At 45.4% G+C, this 11,517-nt stretch overlaps 1 long non-coding RNA gene across 9 annotated transcripts; it reads left to right on the plus strand.

Moving 5' to 3' along the window:
• Positions 1-5,015: 5,015 nt before the first annotated feature.
• LOC127324014 (uncharacterized) lies at positions 5,016-10,432 on the plus strand. Of its 9 annotated transcripts, XR_011742385.1 has the most exons (4): positions 5,022-6,521; positions 6,601-6,723; positions 8,010-8,103; positions 8,251-10,432. It is a non-coding gene; the product is annotated as an uncharacterized lncRNA (long non-coding RNA). The 9 variants fall into 9 exon arrangements; XR_007866062.2 differs by having other exon boundaries at positions 5,020-6,521; positions 6,601-8,603; positions 8,943-10,432; XR_007866064.2 differs by having other exon boundaries at positions 5,020-6,521; positions 6,601-8,368; positions 8,465-10,432.
• Positions 10,433-11,517: the final 1,085 nt, after the last annotated feature.

Genomic DNA, 11,517 nt, shown 5'->3' on the forward strand with positions numbered 1-11,517 from the left:
GCTGCTGGTCTTGCTTTGTTTTGGTGGCGGTCCTCGGGTTTCTCGCAAGCGAAGATGGAGATCTACCGGAGGTTAGTTTGCCTTGATCTGGCGAGAGAGATGAGTTCCGGAAAGCACCGCCGGCGAATGCAACAGTGCATCTTTTTCCTGGAGTTCGCTGGATTGGGTGGTATTCGGTCGCGCGCACCTATTTTTTTTATTCCGACCGTTTGGTTCCGAAGAGAGCGGCACGAAACTTTATTCTGTGTTGACATCAGGTAAAGTTTTGGTCCATGGTAAAATCAGAAGAAGGAATATCATGAAGGCCGGATTGGTGGACTGGCTAAAGGAGGTTCGAGTCTTCGTGATGCTGAGGGATTTGCTTGGTGTTCCGGCCTCCACACCAGCGGTATGCAAGTGGGGGCGGCAGCACATGTAAAGTTCAGAGTCTTACCTTTCAGGGTGAAAACCCAAGGTCTGGCCTTAACTGATTGTGCCTGACAATGACCTTGTTGGAGGCATTGTTTTGACAGTGGTGACTATCTTCATGGTGAAAATCTAAAACCTTTGGTTGGACGATGACGGCGCTGGTGCACCGTTTCTTTCTTGGAGGCGTCGCTTTTAGAGAGTCTGTATTTCAGGTGTTGTTACGGTGGTGGTTGTATTACTATTGCTAGATCTGGAATGCTATAGCGGGACTTTTATTTCTTAGTTTTTTTTCTTTTTTTTCTGTGCGCATTCATACTACCACTAGGGTGTTGCGTTGTTGCAGAGGCTAGGTGTAATTGGTATCTTTTGATATGAATATGTTCCCTTTATCGGAAAAAATTGCTACGTTTTTCTATAAAATTAATTGACTTAGGACAAATGTAGTTGTACACTTATTCACGGAGGGAGTAGCAAAGTGTGCTCAACCGTTTGCAATTGCGTACGTAACAGGTAGGCAACTTCTTTCATACGCAAGAGACAGATCTATGGTGTTGGGCATAAAGGTGATGCAAGCCAAGACTGCCACTGTGCCACATACAGGTTATGGTAACACGCACAATTATATAAGTGAAACTTAGAGGCAATGACGTTCATCGAAAGAGGACATGCGTAACATTAATGAAAGACGCCAAGACCAGCATGCATAATCACCAAAGAAACAGAGAATCTACCTGAACTGGCAGAAAAACATTCACTCCAGAGATAAGCTAAGCCACGATTCGTATTAAACGCTCTCCCATTGGTTCACCCAGCAAAAGCAGTAAGTAGCTGACAAGTTCAATTGCAAATACAACAAAGCAATTTGCAGCAGCAAGGGTGTCTTCCTAGTTTTGAGCGTCGCAAATCCTAGACCCAAGAATGAGTTGCGCAAAAGCAAAGACATCTCCCCCCCCGCTGCTACAGTAGCCGGAGGAGCTTCTGAGAAGACCGGCCCGATCCCGAGCCCCTCCGGCGGCAATGCCGGCCGGAGGTGGCGGAGGTGAGGTGCCGGTGTAGGTTTGCCTAGGTTAGGAGTAGTTCCCGGCGGTTTGCCGGCTAGTTTTGGAGTTGAAGCCTGGTTTCTCGGCCAGATCCAGTGCGGGCCGTGGTTGGTGGTGCTCCTCGCTGCTCCAGCGGCCGGAGCCCAGGGCGCCTCCTCCTCGACCGATCTCCGTAATAAGGCCACCGTCATCTCCCTCAAGCTCCTCTTGCCGCCTCTTCCCCCGCTCCTGGCCGGCTGTGGTGGCGAGGGGGATGGGTCGAAGTCGTCGTCAAGGGCTTGATCTGGAGGTGACTGGGGCTGAGTGCCTCTCTGGTGCTCCGGCGCAGCACCAGGCGGCCCGTCGCCGGCGGCCTCCCTCTAGATCCATGGTGGATCTTGGACTGGAGCTCGTCGACGGCTAGGCTCTCCGATAAGGCGCCTAGGAGTCAACAACAGAGGAGAAGATTGTCTCCTTGCCTCCTTGGCCGGCCATGGTGGCGGGGGAGGCGGGCACGGAGGCGGACTGCTTGGGTTCCTTCTGACCTGGCCGGCCGTGGAGGCGAGGGGGCTGGAGGTGCTGTGCAGCCGTGCTTCTCCCTCTTGCTGCGGACGCAGTTCTCGTCGCTGCAGTCTCTCTCTCTCTCGCTTCTTCAAGCCCCATGGTGGTGGTTGGCGACGGGAGTCGATTGATGCCGGCGACAGTTTCGTTGAGGAGCTCCTCTCTGTCGTGTTATCTTCGCGTCGGACCAAAAGACAGTAGGGATGTCGCTCCGTCGCTGCTCTGCTCCGGCCAATGGTGCTTCCTGTGCTTCGTCTCCAAGTGGCTAGTTCCCCGGCGATGATGTTGCAGTCTGTTGGTCGGAGCTCGATCTGGAGGAGGAGGATGGAGGACTTGATCGCGTTTCGCTTTTCCTCTAGGGTCCTCTTTGCTTATTTCTTGGACCCATATGTAATTTCATTACTTAGGGTCTTCTTGTATTCCAGATTATCAATAGCAGCTTTTGTCGGGTGTTCTCACCCGACGACCTTGTTAAAAGAAAATCCTAGACCCAGACAGAGCCATTTACCAGAAATTACAGTTTTTCGTCCATCTCAAAAGTACTCTTCTTCCACAGAGACAGCCTACAGACGGTGACCATGACATGCACGACAGGAAATGGTCTCACTTCTTGTCCTTGCCCGCGATGTTGAGCTGCTGGAGCCCAAGAAGCAGGTCGCTCGAGTCCAGGAACACCTTGTTGTTTGAGCTTGCGATGGTATGGGCGATCTCCCTGGCAGCTTCAATCTGCCTGGTGCAACGAAAGTAGGGTTGCTGGCAATCGGCTTGCATAACAGCTCTGCACTCTTTTTTTCGAGAGTACGTCAAAGACGTACCATATCTTTATAGAAGGCAGAATTTTAGTACAAGACGACTACAACTCGCTGCGAACAACGAGTGCAGAACGAACTCCACACCGGCTAATCCGAAGACCAGCCAACACCAAAGTTACAACTACAACACAAAGAACCTATCCAAAGATGATCCTCAAAGCCACGTCTCGCTCCACACCGGATACCTCCGGGGATCAACACCTGCAAGAGAACTCTCCTTTGTCGACGCACCATCAAAGGAGAAGATGGCGGGACTAGGTCGGCCTCCAAAAAAGGCGTTGTCTTGGACTCTCCGACGACGTCGTACATAGCGCCCCGGAAGATCAACCTTGGACCGTGATGGACACCGGAGGAACGCAAAGAGAATCAACAAGCTGTGTCTCCAACCGCAAGGCTCCCAACAGAGGAACGACATCAAAATGCCGCCAATGCGTCGGTTCCAACCGAACCTAGGCTTTCGCCCGGAGACAGCACCAAACCCATGCGGGAGCAGGGAAGTGTCGGCATACCTCAGCGACGCCTCCAAGGAGGGAGACGACGCCCACGGGCGTCGTCGCCGCCGGCACCGGTAAAGCGGGCTAGACTTTCGTCCGATGCCGCACACCGCCCACGCTGCCCGTCGGATTGGGGCCGCTGGTCTTGTTGTCCACACCGCCATCGCCACAGCACTTTGTCATCGCAGCCTCACCATGGTGCTCCACCAGCTCCCGGCATGGCCAAGGAGGACACGCTCTGAGCTCCACCTCCAGCCTAGACACTAACAGCAGCATGCACCACCGACCCTCCGGGCTCCAGCAGAAGTCGCATGGCGCTCACTCTTAGCCTCACCCTATTGAGATGTACAAAGAAACATCAGTGTTTCGATCAGGTGATCTACAACTCAACAAAAGAATTGTATAACAACCAGTGTTTGGCTCAGGTGCTCTTAAACTAAAAAGATGAAACATGTAAAACTACCAGTGTTTTTCATCAGGTTATCTCAAACTCAACAAATGAAATGTATAGAGAACTACCAGTGTTTGGATCAGGTGCTCTTATAAACTAAACAAATGAAACATATAAAACTACCAGTGTATGGCTCAGTCGCCCTTAAACTGAACAGATGAAACATATACAACTACCAGTGTATGGCTCAGTCGCTCTTAAATTGAACAGATGAAACATAAAACCAACCATGTGTTATGCTAAAGGAGTGTGGATTTGGTGATGAGGGGTATATGTGTGCATGCGCTCAACACCGTTGGATTATGTCCAAAACCGTTGGATTCAGCTCATCGATAGACGCTACTACACGGTTCTGTGAACTTTTCCATCCACATGTCCTTTGTGTGTGGTGTTGACAGGTGACAACACCAGCAGCCAGCATGCGTGAGTAGTAGCAGCAGCCAGCATGCATGAGAGCAAGTCCAGCAGGTACCCCATAACCTCCCCGATAGGAAATATAGGGGTGAGAGATGGAAAAAAGAGCCTCCAGCACAGCCGCCCCCATGAATCCGCGTCCCCTACCGAGATCCGCTTCTCCCCCCTACACATCGGGGCGGTGGAGTCGTCCCCAATCCGTCGATGGGACCAACTGCGGGCCCCTGGAAGCTTCCTCCTGCCACCAAGAGCTCTACCAGGTTCGTCCCTGCCCCTTTTCTCTTTGATTTTGGAAGAAATTGAGCTCCAGATCGAGGCAGGGCAGGCAGGCGCTGTCGCGCGAAATGCAGGCTGGGCTAGGAGCTTCGCCGGAGGGAGGAGGAGGAGAGGACGCGGCGCGTTCGGCGGCAGGACGTGTCGCGTGCAGCGGCGAGGAGTAGCCATGGACAGGAAGAAGGGGAGAGAGCTGGTGGTCGGGAGGCGCTTCGACTGGATTTATGTCGATTTGCTTGATTCTTTGCCAAATTGCTGCCCAATTGTTTGTCAAATTGTTGTAAAAATATATATGAATAACTACTATATTAAAGGGCAACCAACTTCTTTTTTCTCACAATTTTGAGCTATGTTAGGAATTAATGTGGGATTTCTAGGTGTGCTTTGGGTGCTCTCTGAGAATTTTTGGTCATTCTGAGTACGTACGGAGCTCTTCCTTGTGTCCTTTGCTGTGTGGTCTTGGGGTGCGTTGCCGGTGTGACTGTAGCCACGTACTGGTCTGGGTCTGGGATTCCACGAGTCAAAGCGGTGCTCTGTGCATGTCCCCACCACGAGCAGCTCCACTGCTTGACGCGTGGGATTGCCCAGTTTTTGGGCATCGCGGAGCACATGCCCTATCTCTTGCTGCACATCTCTCTCCACTTCCGCTGTTCCGCGCGATCTCCTCCACCAAACTCACCTTCATTCAATGATCTTGCCCCGCTTTGCAATCTCTCATGGCCGACACCTTGGTCTATCGGGCGCAGCTCATGCTCATCTCCGATTCGCCGTGCCTGCCGTCGCGGCGCCCCACCTCCTCCCGGCCCCGGCGTACGCGCGCCCCGGCCGCTACGACAAGGCGAGAACCTGCTCACCGTCCGGGACCATTGCCCATTTGCTTTTTCCTGCCTAGGCGCCCCGGAGATCTCGCACTCATGGGGATGCCGTCCGGGATATTCCTGCGCTATCTCCGCGTCGACTCCGCCCACAGGCGACGCCATCGTGCGCCGCTCTGCCTGCTCTGGAACCATCCCGCCGATGGAGGCGGCGGCGGGTAGGCTCAGGAGGTTCATCCTCTAAACTCGGTTCGCAACCGGTGTCAGCTCCGTGTTCGGATCGGCAATCGACTCTCGGACCTCCTCTCCTACGTGGTCAACTTCAAGATGAAGTCCCTGCAGCGTGCCTTCATGTATTCCGGTCGGACCTCACCGCCCGGCATGTTGCACTTCCCCTACTGCCGCAGGCAGGGCTTCTTTTCACGCTCTGTCACATGCCTGATTCTCCTCCTTCATATCCATAGAATGATCTTGCCCACCACATGTTCGTTCGAATGTCCAACAATTTGGGCATGGATGATTGCCGAGTGAGTTTTATGTTTTCCATGTGTCTTTTAGTGGAAGTTTTAGTTTGATTCGTGTAGATAGAGATAGTTTCAGATCTGATATAGATATGGATATTACCTTTTAACGTTTTTGATCTCTGGTTGAATAATTCTTTTTTGTCAGCAAGAAATGAACTTAAGACACAAAAATGCTTATCTTAAATGTGTTTCAAGGATAAGACACTTAACTTCTGCTTTGAGCGGCGAGATGCAGTCAAAGATGGCAATTGCAGTGTTGATCTGGTGATAAATTCAGATTTAGGTGGCCTTGCAGTGCTGACAGTGATTCTTACTTCTTGGTTAGTCATGTTGTTCTGCTAGGACACCTTTTTGGCAGCTCCAAGATGCTTCTCACCACCGCCCTCATGCGTCCAGGAAAGAGCAGCGGCGTTGAAGGATTGGGCAAAGCTGCCCTGCACTTACGAGCCAGTGAGCTAGCTCTTGTGAGTTGCATATCCAACAAAAAAAGAGCAGTAGCAGCCCCATGGTGAGCATGGGGACACGGAGGCTAGCAACGACCACATGGTGAGCTGATGAGCTAGCTCGCCACTGAGGTTGCTTTCAGATTTTCGCTGGTCAAAATGGTTGATGTGGATCTAGATGGGTTGTTTAGATGTGGATTTAGGTGGTTATAAGGTCGTGAAGTTTCATCAAGTGCGATAAGTATCTGGCAATACTAAGCATTATTTGTTTTGGACGAGTCAATCCTATGGTGATTTCTTCAATTAGGTATGGGTTGTTCGCCTCTACAAATACATATGTCCCTAAGTCACACATGTTTTTGAGGCTGCAGATTTGATGTTAACAGGTTATCTGAAATAGGCGCATGGTTTGTTTTGTGGTGTTGACGAACTGCCAGCACAAAGAAAGCAACGTATTAGTGGATGGTGACAAGAAGACTGGTGTGTCTTAAGTTCATGGTGTTCAATAGGTAAGGGTAGGCGTGCTTTCTTTTTTTTATGGCAAAAAAATTAGGTGATTCATGTTATTTTTCATGCTCTAAAAGCCTTCACATACATATTAGTTGGTTCACTGATTCATGTGATTTTTCCTGCTCCAAAATATTTCTCATATAATCATGACAATGAAGCATCTAATAGTCAAATAATGTTTGTTTTGGTGGTTTCATTGTGTTCTCAGTGTGGTTATTTATTGAGTTTACCTATATTTCCCTTTTCTACTTTGTAATTATGATGCACTTGATTGCACAAGATTTTTCTATTAGCATTCAGATTTACGCAAATGTGATAGATTTTTCTGGGTTTATTTTTCTAATACCATAGTTGATGGTGCTTTCTAGAATAAGATGGAGAAAGGTCCAAGCACTCATGTAAAGTATATTTGCATTAGCATTAATATTTTGATACGATAGAAGAACTGAGCATTCACCATATGTTGATGTTACCATTCAGGTTCAATACTAATAAGCTACACTATGTTTAATTTTATTAAAATAGTTCAATTGATACTTCATTTGTATAATAAGAGTTTGTTTTGTCTGGCAGGATTAAAATTATGCATTAAAAAATTCCACATATTTTAGTCCGGGAGGACAAAATAAATGTACTCCTGAACTAAAAGGTTGTTCTTAATTGAATTTTACTTCTACCTTTGACTTCAGAGGTTATGCTCAAGTCCATGAGCCAGCAATATATAGCTTTATATTTTGTAACCAATGACCATGGTTTGATGTTTGTCTTTCCATATAAATTATGTTAGTGATTCCTTCAGAGTGTTGGTTCTTTCTCTGTTTGTGTGGCCATGGAAAACCCAGATCAGCGAACAGTTTGTTTTGCACCATTCTTTGTGTCCATGTTCTATTTTTTGTATCAACCAAAGCACGGAGTTAAAATTCTATATTACTGTTAAATCAAGCACTGCAGAATAGAGACTGTGAACTGAGCCTAAACGATGGAAGAAGATTTTTTCTTCTCTGTCGACTAAGAACTAAGAACCCTCGAAAATCTGTTGTTACTCTGAGGCTTTTTCACTTCATGGTAATTTGATAGGATTAAAATTTACATGTTTAATGGAAGAGAGAATAGAAAGGAACACAAATTTAAATGGCTTGCCCTTTGGCACTATGTGAAAGATTCCAGTAAGACAATGGATAATTCCAAAGAATGGTATCCGAGGTTTAGTAGAAAATGAGATCTCTTGCATGATGTAAACAAAATTTTGAATTACGGTATTTATTCATGGATTAAACAAAAATAGGAGACCAGATCTATGGCATGTTGGCACTAGCACTACTGAAGTAAAACAAGTGCAGGGCTCTCCATCAAGCAGACTGTCCAGCATGCCACCTTCGGTATGCTCCCTTTGGCATTGTGTGAAAGATTCCACTAAGACAATGGATAATTCCCAAGAATGGTATCCGAGGTTTAGTACAAAATGAGATCTATGGCATGATGTAAACAAAAAATTGAATTATGGTATTTATTTATGGATTAAACAGAAATAGGAGATCAGATATATGGCATGCTGGCACTAGCACTACAGAAGTAAACCAAGTGCAGGGCTCTCTATCAAGCAGACTGTCCAGCACACCACCTTCGATACGCTCCCACCATCACGTATATGCTGCAGTGTTTCTTTTTCGTTTCTCATGTGGTCGAGCACTTGAGCCTTAGTATGCCGAAGCTTGCAGTTTGATTTTATTGTGCTTGTAGAGAAAAGAAAGTCCATGACCCCAAGGAGGTGGCAGGGCAGGGGGCGGCAGACTATGCCAGGTATACCAGGGGTCATGGCAAAGGCCGGGCGTGGAGGGGGCCATATTTTGTGATTACTTGGTCCTTCTACAAAACCATGGTACCAGTTCATTTTTGACAAAACATGGAGATTATAAGTTAGTACATTGGCCTTTTCTACTTCATGTGGACAAATGAACTAATTAACAATATTTCGAGCATTTAATTCAAAGTAATTGATTATTTAGGTCTAATGAGTACTAAATGTATGTATAGCTTGGTTAATAACCAATACAGGTATTCTGCTGAAATAATTTTCTTCGACATACATGATAATAGTCTTTTAGCGTTTACTCTTGCATTTGGAAGGGCTACAAAATTTACATTATGTTCTATGTCATATGATTATGTAAGAATGGTGTTGCGGGCTTCGTGTTAACTGATTATGGTACAATTTCAGTGAGAAGTTCCCTATTACGGGTTAGGGCTTTGACAATTTTTGATGGATCTCTTGAAGTAGTGGTTCTGAACTTGATAAGAAGGAAACAAGACTGGAGTTGATATCTTCATATCGTTGACTATGGTTGATTCAATACTAGAAGGATGAAAGAAGCTTGCCATGGTTGGTTTTGTACTACTTTGTAGGAGGCGAGGAGTTCTTGAGAATTTACAAGGTTTATGAACTCTGGGAGCTGGAAACAGAAACCACCTATATTGGTAGATTACTTACCAATTTACCTTGACAAGGACAATTCATAAGTAATATTGAGGATATTATGGTTCCTCTTTGGTTTCAAATTGCAGAGGCGCTACATCAAATTGCTTCATTGTTTTTAGTGTATACTTACATTTAAATTAGCTCCAATGTTCCTAGGAAAGCTTAGCTCTGTAGCCAAAGGACCATCAAAGCTACATAAGATTGCACACTATAAGTTATAATGTTCCCTTCTGTGTACTACAGATTTTTGGCATATATGAAGTAGTTTCCAGAAGCATAGCATTAGATGCTGATGTATAATCAACTTGGCAGAGGTACCATTCACATTCTTCAAACTTCAGGACGAACTTGCTTGAGAACAATGAAGATATCCACATTCTTCAAACTTCAGCAAGCAGCAGTTGTTCTTGGGTCGCTGTCAAAGCCATTGTAGAAGAGGTGAATGTTATCTTATACATCCATGCGATCATCAACATGATGAGCTTGCAAACATCTTTTCCCAGCATATTACGGGGGAAAAATAACAGATACCATGGTACATTGTTATTTTTTCCTACTTTATCAATAATAACTTGTAGCATGTGTCGTGTAGGGGTCTTCAAACACCCAAAATTGTGTGTCACAATTGATTCTGTTTTTTAATACAAGAAATAAATGTATTTGCTGCTTCTCAATATTTTGAGTCTGAATTGATTTAGAGAAGGTATCCATATCTGTGGTGATGTTCCTTCTTCAATTTCTATTTCGGTTTTGATCTGTACTGTCGGTACTGTGGTACTACTCTGTAAGTTTTTTTACCATTTTTTCCTCACATGTTGTGCTAAATATGAGAGAAGAATCTAGGATTAAAGTTAGTGTGCATGTATTAGTATATGTGATATTTTGAATATGCATCAAGTGAGCTACTTAGTTTTTCTCAAAGTATAATGTTTTATAGGACATATGGGAATGAGAAAGTTTATGCCTCAGGAGGGTTTCTGCAACTTGACCCTGCATGTCTGCCCATCGACTGAGTGCATCATCGTCTTTTGTAACTCGACTCTTGCACGTCTCCTGACAAGAAAGAGGGCATCATCAGCTTTGAGTCATGTCCCATGTGTCATTATTCTTGAGAGAAGAAAAATATTGTTATCATGAGATGACAGAACCATTGCCAATGTACGAACAACCATTACTTCCAATTTTTAGAGCAACATTTAATCATGAAATGGGAGGGCTATTGTTTAGTGTGATTTCAATTACTCTCAGATTTCAGCTTGCTTCAAAGAAAATTTATTGAGATAGAAATCAAATTCATGCAATTTGATGCGCAGGAAAGAACTGTGTCCATAAATAAATATACCTATGCATCCAGAGTTGTAGCAACCTTAACTTAAGGTGATGTAAGAATGGATACCGAGTTGATCTTTTCATGTGAAGATGGAACCTGATAAATACAACATCAAGTTTTATAGCATTACTCCATAGCAGCCCGAAATTGGCCAAACTCAAGCTTCATAAACCATACAAAATAAATCCATGTGTTGCCCTGATAAATCCTATTTTCTCTCCGGAGTTTAAGATATTGAAAGAGAAGAGAAATCTTCTCAGACATAGCAGACTTTCAGCTATGTGAGTTAGCTAGACTTTTGACATGTGTGAGTGAGTAGTCATAGAGAGCGGTATGTGTGCGCGGTTTGATGAGAGCGGTTGTAATCAAACAATGTAATTCTTGACATGCAAGCTTTGCAAGTTTTTTAAAAGAAGAGGGTAGCACATTCATTGATTTGAGCACTTTCGACTCTTACATGTCTCCTGAGAAGAAAGAGGGCAGTACATTCGTTGATTTGAGCACTCTCATCAATACATTCATTGATTTGATCACTGAAAGTCCAATCATTAGAGGGAAACAGAAAGATATTTCTTCTGAGAAGAACACATGCTTCTAGAAAATTCACTATGGTGTACCTGATTGAGAAAAATTAGGAAGTACAGGTAAGCTTTGGGAATTAGACATAATAATCTTCTTTCAGGTAGTAATACAAGATAACATCTGAATGAGACTACCAAGGATAAGAAAGGTTGTTTATCCCTTTTTTCTATCACGCCTTCTGTGACCGTTGTAATTCAACATGGAAGACTCCTTTATTCCTCAACTACCGGCTACCCCTAGGTGCGGCGTGCCGCCGCGCCTTTAATTGCTAGTATGATATAGGGGAGATTGCATAGGGGAGCTGCTGGAGATTGATAAAATTTAGGGGTGGAATCTTTTTAGGGGAACCCCTACATAAAGATATAGGGGGGGAAATGTAAGGGGCCTGCTGCTGGACTTGCTCTG

The sequence above is a fragment of the Lolium perenne genome, chromosome 4, assembly GCF_019359855.2.
Source record: "Lolium perenne isolate Kyuss_39 chromosome 4, Kyuss_2.0, whole genome shotgun sequence".
Taxonomy (NCBI): domain Eukaryota; kingdom Viridiplantae; phylum Streptophyta; class Magnoliopsida; order Poales; family Poaceae; genus Lolium; species Lolium perenne.